Consider the following 9666-nt stretch of genomic DNA (forward strand, 5'->3'; position numbering starts at 1 on the left):
TAAAACCACTCTGGAAATCAGTCTTGTGGTTCGTCAGATAATTGGAAATAGATCTACCTGAAGACCCAGATATACCATTCCTGGGAGTATACCCAAAAGATGCTCCACCATGCTACAGGGACACATGTACCTGTATATTCATAGCAGCCTTGTTTGTGATAGTCAGAAGCTAGAAACAACCCAGATGTCCCATAATAGAAGAATGGATACAGAAAATGTGATTCATTTAAACAATGGAATACAACTCAGCTATTAAGAATGAGGACATCCTGAGTTTGCAGGCAAATTAAAGGAACTAGAAAATATCATCAGGAGTGAGGTAAATCAGACATAAAAGGAGAAGCATATTATCCTTTTACTAATAAGTGGATGTTAAAAAGTACAGCGTATACAATATACTGTCCACAGAACTCAAAATGGTCAACAAGCTGGCGTGCCCAAGTGAGGATACCTCAGTACTACTTGAGATAAAGAACAAAAATCACAAATGGGGAGGGAAGGAGGGGTTTGTGAGGGAAAGTGGACAGAGGGGGAATGGTGTTGGGGGAGAGGGAAACATTATCTGGTTTTGGGTGAGTGAAGAGGATTGAAGCCCTTAGGGCCAGCAGAAAGAAAGGAAACAGGCATCTTCAGGAGATAGGGGTTTTGGGAGATTCTCCAGAATGCACCAGAGAACTGGGAGGTGAGAAACTTTCATGACTCAAAGGGACGGACCTTATATGAAATGCCCAACATTAGGGAAAGGGAATTTATAATGCCCACCTCCAGCAGGAAGACTCAAATGAGGGAGAGGGTGACCATTCCACAGTCACAATTCTGACCCATAATCATTCTTGCCTGAAAGAATTACAAAAATGGAAATGGAGAGGAGCCTGAGGAAAAGAAGGTCCAGTTACAGGCCCAAAGTGGGATCCAGCTCAAGGGGAGGCCCCAAGGCCTGACACTATTACTGTGGCTATGGAGCACTCACAAAAAGGGACCGAGCATGCCAGCAGTATAGCAGACCCAACAAGCAGCTGAAAGAGTCAGATGCAGATATTTGCACCCTAATAATAGAAACAAACAACTAAACCCTGTTGTTGAATTAGGGAAGGCTGAAAGAAGCTGAAGAGAAAAGCAATCCTGTAGGAGGACCAGCAGTCTCATTTAATCATGACACCCAAGATCTCTCAAAAAGTGGATCTCCAAACAGGCAGCATACACTAGCTGATATGAGGCCCCCAACACACATACAGTAGAGGACTGCTGGGTCTGTGTTCATTCAGAGATGATGCACCTAATCCTCAAGAGACTGGAGACCCCAGGGTGCTTTGAGGTCAGGGAGTGTGGGGGTGGGGAAATTCACATGGATACAGGGGTGTGGAGAAGAGATACAGGATGTGGAACACTCAGAGGGTGGATGGAGGGAGGCAGGAATAATATATGGAATCCAAAAAAATTAATTAATTAATAATGAAATATAAAAAATCATAAAACTCCAACATCACACAATTTATATTATATTATATTATATTATATTATATTATATTATATTATATTATATTATATTATATTATATTTATTATATTATCACACAAAACATAGTGAGGAAATACTAGGCCGCAGTAAGAGCAAAAACCAAATGGGCAAACTCCAAAATGTACATCTCCATAACAGATGCCAAACTCCTTTCATCTTTGTTGACTACAACACAATTCTTTCTCTTAGACTGTTTCCACTCCCTGTTAGCAGCTTTTGTCTACAGGTATCCCACAGATCTAGGGTCTCTAAAATCTTGTGGTGTACGAGAAATCTTCAACGGCACAATTTTTATTCTGATGTCTGGGATCCACATATGATCTATCTTTTGGGCTTCTACAAAGGACTTGTGTCAGTTTCCCAGTCCTGCCCTCGGAATTATTCTAGTCTTTTGTTGACACCATTCTACTGCTGCTGCTATTCTTGGTGGTCATCCCTTGGTGCTGACCTGGGGATCCAGGATGCTGGGGGTCATTCAATGCAACTAGGATCAACTTTCACCACTAGCATCTTATACATTCTGTCCATGGTATCAAGCCTCAACTTCTTTGCATGTCTCCTTCAGTCCTGGGTATTCAACTGCAAATGAGGCTGCACCTTCACCTGACCTCTTTCCTGGTCTTTCCTGGCCTCTCACAGTGTTCCTCAGCTGGTCTCCATGACCCCTTAATGCCTTCAATATCAGCCAACCTGGGTAACTCTTACACATTACAAAATTTGGCAGCCAGAAGGATGTTTATTTCTAAACCTAAGGCATTCTTTAATTCTCTACAAGAGCTTTATTAAACATGGTCATGTGTCTCTATATCTGAATCACAAGTATGCCCTCCATGTCTGTATTATAGTTCATCCAGATATAGTCAAGTTGACAACTGAGAACAGTCATCACAATTAATCCTTTTCAATTCAGCACACAACCATAGCTGTTTATGTCTGCATGAAAGCAGAAAATAACAGGTCGTAATAACATCTAACAAGACTGTCCCTGATCAATTGCAAAGGTATAAAAAATAAGCTTACATGGGATCTTGTACTGAGGTCACCAATCCCTTAATTCCATTTCATATCCTTGTACACCACATTTAGTTCCATTCTACTTCCTAGTGTGCCCTTTTAATACTTGAATGGGAAATTTTGTAGTTTTTTCTTTCTATGCTTGCCACTGTTTATAAAATGCTTTTCATAAGAGTGAATCACAGGGCAGATTCTAAACTAGGTTCTTTTGAGATTTCCATTGCCAAACAATTAATCAAAATCTCTTTACCTTAGCCTCAGGCAGGCTGTTTGGACAAGAGCTGAAAGTACCCACATTCTTCATCAAAATATCACAAGAATAATCTCTAGGCAACATTCAAATATTAATCTCTTCTGAATCCTCTTGAGCCAGACATTGACAGTTCAAGTCACTCTTAGCACCACTATCTTCCATGTTTCTACTTGTATGGTACATCAAGCCCCACTTAAAACATCCCACTGCATTCCAAATTCCAATTTTGGCATTTCTTCAAAATGATCAGAGATTTTCAGCACCAACATAGCAGTTCACATTAATTTGAAATTCTAGTTTCAGGGGATTTAGTATCATTTTTTGGGCCTCTGCCATCACCAGGCATATGGATGTTTCACAGACATTTAAATATGTTTAATTGGAAAGGGTAAGTGAACATGATGAATATTTTCCACAAAGCATGCAAAAACCTCTATGTGAGTCTATGACTCAGGATAAAAAGTGAAAAGAAAAGAAAAAAGAAAAAAAAAGAAAACTGGAAAGGAACATTTTGGTTCTAACTATGGAAGAAGTTTCAAAAGGCCATAGATTGTTGAACTAGGAGCTGAAAAATAGCCATTTGCATGCTTAAAACATTTAGCAAAACTCTATTGGCTGAGGAAAATTAGTACATTTAAAATGTGGTAGAGTATACATAGGAAGTCTAATCATTTCTAAATACTACTATTGGCCATTGATTTCACTTATAAATATGAGAGGAAACAAATTATTGTTATAGGTATATTTTGCATAAAGAGGCAAGGAAAGGAAAAATAATGTGAAAATATGTTTTTTAAAATGATTAAAGGATTTTTGAGGTTATTTTCCTTTAAATTATGTATCTTAGTGCTTTCTATCTAATATTCCATTAATCTATTTTCTAATATATTTGATACTCATACATATATTTTCAGGCCTCCCCTATGGAATCTCATGAATAAAATACTTAGAGAACTTCCTAGTATATTGCAGACATTATAAATATGAGTTTATATTTCATTATATATATATATATATATATATATATATATATATATATATATATATATATATTCCTTTCATTGTCATATGTCATATGAACTTAGCATATTTTTTATGTTTGTGCATTCCACTTCATTTCACTTCATTTTTCCAAGATGTAATAGTAAATGTCTATTATGTCACATGGAAGTCAGTAAAGTGATACAATTAAGTACAAATTATCAAGACAGATATTTTGTGCCCAAGTCCTAACTTATCAAATTATTTGCCATGCAATGTAACATTGAACACATCATTTAACCTTAATGTGATTTGGTTGCTCTGTCTATAGGATAGGAATACAAATCATATGTAAGCCATCAAGTTTTATGAGGATCAAACCAGTAAATACATACATCAAAAACTGTTTAGAACTATGTGTTAATTTTAAGCAAATTTTGACATTATAATGACAGCAATAAGGTCTCTGTCCACTGGCAGTAGAGTTTTAAGTTGGAAATGAAATACCACCAAGTTTCTGGGCATGAAGAGAGTGTCACAGCAACACAACCTTCCCCTGAAGCTAATTTTGCCAATATCTTGCCTGAGTAATCTGCTCCAGGGGTGAAATCCCAAGACAGGTAACACTATTTCAAATGTAATATTTAAAAGCTGGCTTTTGGCCTAGATGTTCTTTGCCAGAGAGTTTTTATACGATTAGATACCTTGCTACATCAACTTCAGAAAAAAAAATACAGAACAGAAAGGAAGAATTGTCTCTACATGGATGTAGTACAGAAACATTCTGATAAAATTTTCTTTATACATTGACCTATTGGGACTAGTGTCACATATGAATAGTATTTATGCTGTGTTCTTGATTTTTAATCTCAAAATCATTTTCTCTTTATAATTTATGACCATGCCACTATGGATACCTTCAACCTTAATTTTGTTATTTTTGGCTACTTTCTTCAAAAAAACGTATTATTGTAATTGAAGTTGGGTAAGAAAATTACTTTAATATTGAAGCACATATCAAAGCAAACATGAATCCACCACCCCAGCCCCAAATGTTTAAATTTTACATTGCTAACATACATTTTATAACCTTGTAATATTTTAACAAAAGACTTAGTATTTCTAAGACTTGGTACTAATTCTTCAGGAGAATTTGTCACTTCTATCTTTTATGTTGTGCCTGACAATTCAGATATCTCACTTGAATGTATATTTGTGTTTGAAAAACAGTGAAAGCCAAATTGGTCAGAAATATGTTAGGGAAGCCATTACTTATGTTAAAAGTACACAAAGAAAACAAAAATAGCAAATGTTATTTTTGCATAGAGTACATATTATATGTTGCTTGTGGTTGTTTTTTTTTTTCATACCATATTTTAGCTAAAAGTGAAAGATATTTTAACAAAGGAAACTATCACCAATTTAAGACAACAATGCAGAAAAATGTTTGCATATAACAATGGACATATTTCCAAATGAAACTACAGTGATTTTCTGCCTTATTCTGTGATTTTGATACAGAAATCTGAATTATCTTTATTTTTCTAAATAATTCAGATATATAATGTCACTTTCATTTTCCTAAAATATGGTAGAACTAAATCATTCTTCCATAGTAAAACATGCATTGTACTGTATGCATTTTTAATGTTTGGGTGGTGTATGTTACTGTAAAATCCATGATATATCTTTGGATGTCAGAGAACAAATTTTGGGAATTAGTTCTCATGATCCCTTTTGTTAACACATGATCTTTTGACCTTCAGTAACTGATCAATATAGACCAGGCTATCTGGCACACAATATTCTCTCAATTTTTTTCTCCCATTTTACAGTAGGGATGCTGAAAGTATAGATGTGGGTCCTTGCATCTGACTTTTTATATGGTCCCTTGGAATCAAACTCAGGTTCTTGGGATTTCATGAAAATCACTTTTACCCACTGAGCCATGTCTCTTGCCCATAATTCTATATTTAACAACTTTGAAATATATAATAGTGTGATGGGGATTTGGATAGTCACTTAGAGAATCACTGAATTTGTTGTGTGGCATCAACAAAGACCTGAACATCTGGAAAAGAGTAGCTGCTTTGTACCTTCAAAAGGAATATCAGTTGGGGTTTTATTGCTGTGAAGATATACCATGATCAAAACAACTCTTATTAATAAGAGTCTTATTAAGTGATGCAATAGCAAAACAACAGCAGCAACAACAACAAGAAGAAAACACTTAGTTTAGGTTCCCTTACAAATTCAGAAGTTCAGTCCATTAACATCACAGCAGGAAGCATGGCTGCATGTGAGCAAACATGGTGCTGCAGGAGCCCAATTCTACATCTTAATCTATACAAAGCAGGGGCCAATGTCACTGAACATAGTTTGATCATCAGAGACTACAAAGCCTACACCCACAGTAAACACTTCCTCAACCAAGACCACACCTAAAACAACAAGGTCACACATCCTAATATTATCACTTCCCATTGGCCAAACATTCAATCAAATGCATTTATGGGGGGTCATACAAATTCAAATCACAACATTCCATTCCCTGGCCCCCATAGGCTTGTAGCCATAAAGTGAGGCAAATTGTATTAGTCCAACTTCACAAGTGCCCATAGTCTGCTGCAGTCTCAACCATGTTGAAAAGTCCAGTGTTTAGTCTCTTCTGAGATGCATACAATCTCTTAACTGTTAATGTCCTATAAAATCAAAATTAGAAAAAAAATCAATACTTCCAACAACATATTTGTAGAGAATATATATAACTGTTATAAAATGGTGGGAAGTAAGAGTAATAAGGATGTATTAGAGTAAAGCAAGAATCAAAACATCCTGGGCAATGTCCAAACTCTACATTTCTATGTCTAATGTCAAAACATTCTTAGACCTCAAACTCTTTTCAGCTTTGCTGACTGCTACTCACTTCTTTCTCCTGAGCTGGTCCTTCTCCCCATTAGCAGCCCTCTGCAGCAGGTATCCCATAACCCTGGCACCTCTAATATCTTGGAATCTCCAAGGCAATACAGGCTTCACCATTACAGATTCATACAATAAATAGCCTTTCTTGGCCTCCAGGCAAGGATATACCTTCAACAGGCCTAACCACTGCTGTGTTCCTTAGTTGCAGAGGGCTATTCCATAACCCTTTTCTTCTGTCCTCAATGCTAAAGCCAGAACCACACACCTAATGCTGCCAAGTTCTGCTTCTTGCTGGTGCTGGAACATGGCCATCTTGGCCAGTTACACCTTCACTGTTTTCTATGCTTTCCTGCACTGTTTAATATTAGTAGTGCTGGAACAGGCTCTGTGTATCACTTTGACCATGAACTCAGAGACCATTTGCCTCTGTCTTCTGATTACTTGGATTAAAAGCATGTAACATCACAAGCTGTTCTTTAACTACTTTTCATAAGGTGAAAGCTTATATGCATGGCATCCTCACATGAGTTCACCACACTCTTTATTCTAATTCTCAATTGGTTTATCATGTTGAACACAGGATTTAGCTCCCTTGCACTTTCTGGTATCTCTTACTACTTATGCCATACATTTTCTCTTTTTCCTTGCTTATCTTGCTCCTTTTTATGAAAATGTTCTTTGTAAAAGAGAACCACACAACAGAATCTATTCTAGGCTTTTTTTTTACATTTCTGTTGCCATTTAAATTAATGTGTGCCTCTTCACTTTAGCCTCAGAAAGACTCTGGACAAGGCAAAAAGCAGCCACAGTCTTTACAAAAATATTACAAAGCAACACACTAAATTCCTTCTCCTCTAAACCCTCTTGAGCCAGGACCACACAATTCAAATCATCCTCAATTATCATTTTCATTGCTGCTTCAACTAATATAGCCCATTAAACCCGACTTAAAGCATTCCACTGCTTTCCAAATTTCCAAACCCACATTTCTCCAAACAAAAGCATGATCAGCTCTATTACAGCAATATTTTAGTGCCTGTTATCAAGTTCTGTCTTAGGGGCTTTTATTGCTGTGAATATGAGAAGAGACACCATGACAAATGCAATTCTTATACATAAAGCAAAGGACTGAAGGAGCTGAAGAGGTTTGCAACCTCATAGGAAGAACAATAAGATAAACTAACCAGACCCTATAGAGATCCCAGGGACTAATTCATCAACAAAGGACAACACATAGCTTCAGCTGCATATGTAGTAGAGGATTGCCTTGTCAGGTATTAGTGGGAGCAGAGGTCCTTGGTCCAATGAAGGCTTGATAGATGTCCCAGAGTAGGAGAATTTTGAGGGTGGGGAGCTGGGGGTGGGGTAGGTTGAGGAAAACCCTCATAGAAGCAGGGGGAGGGAGGATGGGATAGGGGCTTTCTGGGAGTGGGGAACCAGGGAAGGAGATAACATTTGAAATGTAAATAAAGGTGCTCGCTTCGGCAGCACATATACTAAAATTGGAACGATACAGAGAAGATTAGCATGGCCCCTGCGCAAGGATTGGCAAGAACTTCAAGACTCTGAAGAAGGAAATGGAAGAAGACCTCAAAAAATGGGAAAACCTCCCATGCTCATGGATCGGTAGAATCAATATAGTTAAAATGGCCATTTTGCCTAAAGCACTATACAGATTCAATGCAATACCCATCAAAATCCCAACTCAATTCTTCACAGAGTTAGAAAGAGCAATTATCAAATTCATCTGGAACAACAAAAAACCCAGGATAGCTAAAACTATTCTCAGCAACAAAAGAAAATCTGGGGGAATCAGTATCCCTGACCTCAAGCAATACTACAGAGCAATAGTGTTAAAAACTGCATGGTATTGGTACAGTGACAGGCAGGAGGATCAATGGAACAGGATTGAAGATCCAGAAATGAACCCACACACCTATGGCCACTTGATCCTCGACAAAGAGGCTGAAAACATCCAATGGAAAAAAGATAGCCTTTTCAACAAATGGTGCTGGTTCAACTGGAGGTCAGCATGCAGAAGAATGCGAATTGATCCATCCTTGTCTCCTTGTACTAAGCTCAAATCCAAATGGATCAAGGACCTCCACATAAAGCCAGACACTCTGAAGCTAATAGAAAAGAAACTGGGGAAGACCCTTGAGGACATCGGTACAGGGAGAAAGTTTCTGAACAGAACACCAATAGCGTATGCTCTAAGAGCAAGAATTGACAAATGGGACCTCATAAGGTTACAGAGTTTCTGTAAGGCAAAGGACACCGTCAAGAGGACAGATCGGCAACCAACAAATTGGGAAAAGATCTTCACCAATCCTACATCAGATAGAGGGCTAATATCCAATATATATAAAGAACTCAAGAAGTTAGACTCCAGAAAACCGAACAACCCTATTAAAAAATGGGGTACAGAGTTAAACAAAGAATTCTCACCTGAAGAACTTCGGATGGCGGAGAAGCATCTTAAAAAATGCTCCACTTCATTAGTCATTAGGGAAATGCAAATCAAAACAACCCTAAGATTTCATCTTACACCAGTCAGAATGGCTAAGATTAAAAATTCAGGAGACAGCAGGTGTTGGAGAGGGTGCGGAGAAAGAGGAACACTCCTCCACTGCTGGTGGGGTTGCAAATTGGTACAACCACTCTGGAAAGCAGTCTGGCGGTTCCTCCGAAAACTGGGCACCTCACTTCCAGAAGATCCTGCTATACCACTCCTGGGCATATACCCAGAGGATTCCCCACCATGTAATAAGGATACATGCTCTACTATGTTCATAGCAGCCCTATTTATAATTGCCAGATGCTGGAAAGAACCCAGGTATCCCTCAACAGAAGAGTGGATACAAAAAATGTGGTATATCTACACAATGGAGTACTATTCAGCCATTAGAAACAATGAATTCATGAAATTCTTAGGCAAATGGATGGAGCTAGAGAACATCATACTAAGTGAGGTAACC

General features: G+C 37.8%; 1 non-coding gene across 1 annotated transcript; it reads left to right on the plus strand.

Moving 5' to 3' along the window:
• Positions 1-8160: 8160 nt before the first annotated feature.
• Positions 8161-8267, plus strand: LOC127675853 (U6 spliceosomal RNA). The gene has a single exon (XR_007975543.1). It is a non-coding gene; the product is annotated as a U6 spliceosomal RNA (small nuclear RNA).
• Positions 8268-9666: the final 1399 nt, after the last annotated feature.

The sequence above is a fragment of the Apodemus sylvaticus genome, chromosome X (genome assembly GCF_947179515.1).
Source record: "Apodemus sylvaticus chromosome X, mApoSyl1.1, whole genome shotgun sequence".
In the NCBI taxonomy this organism is placed as follows: Eukaryota; Metazoa; Chordata; class Mammalia; order Rodentia; family Muridae; genus Apodemus; species Apodemus sylvaticus.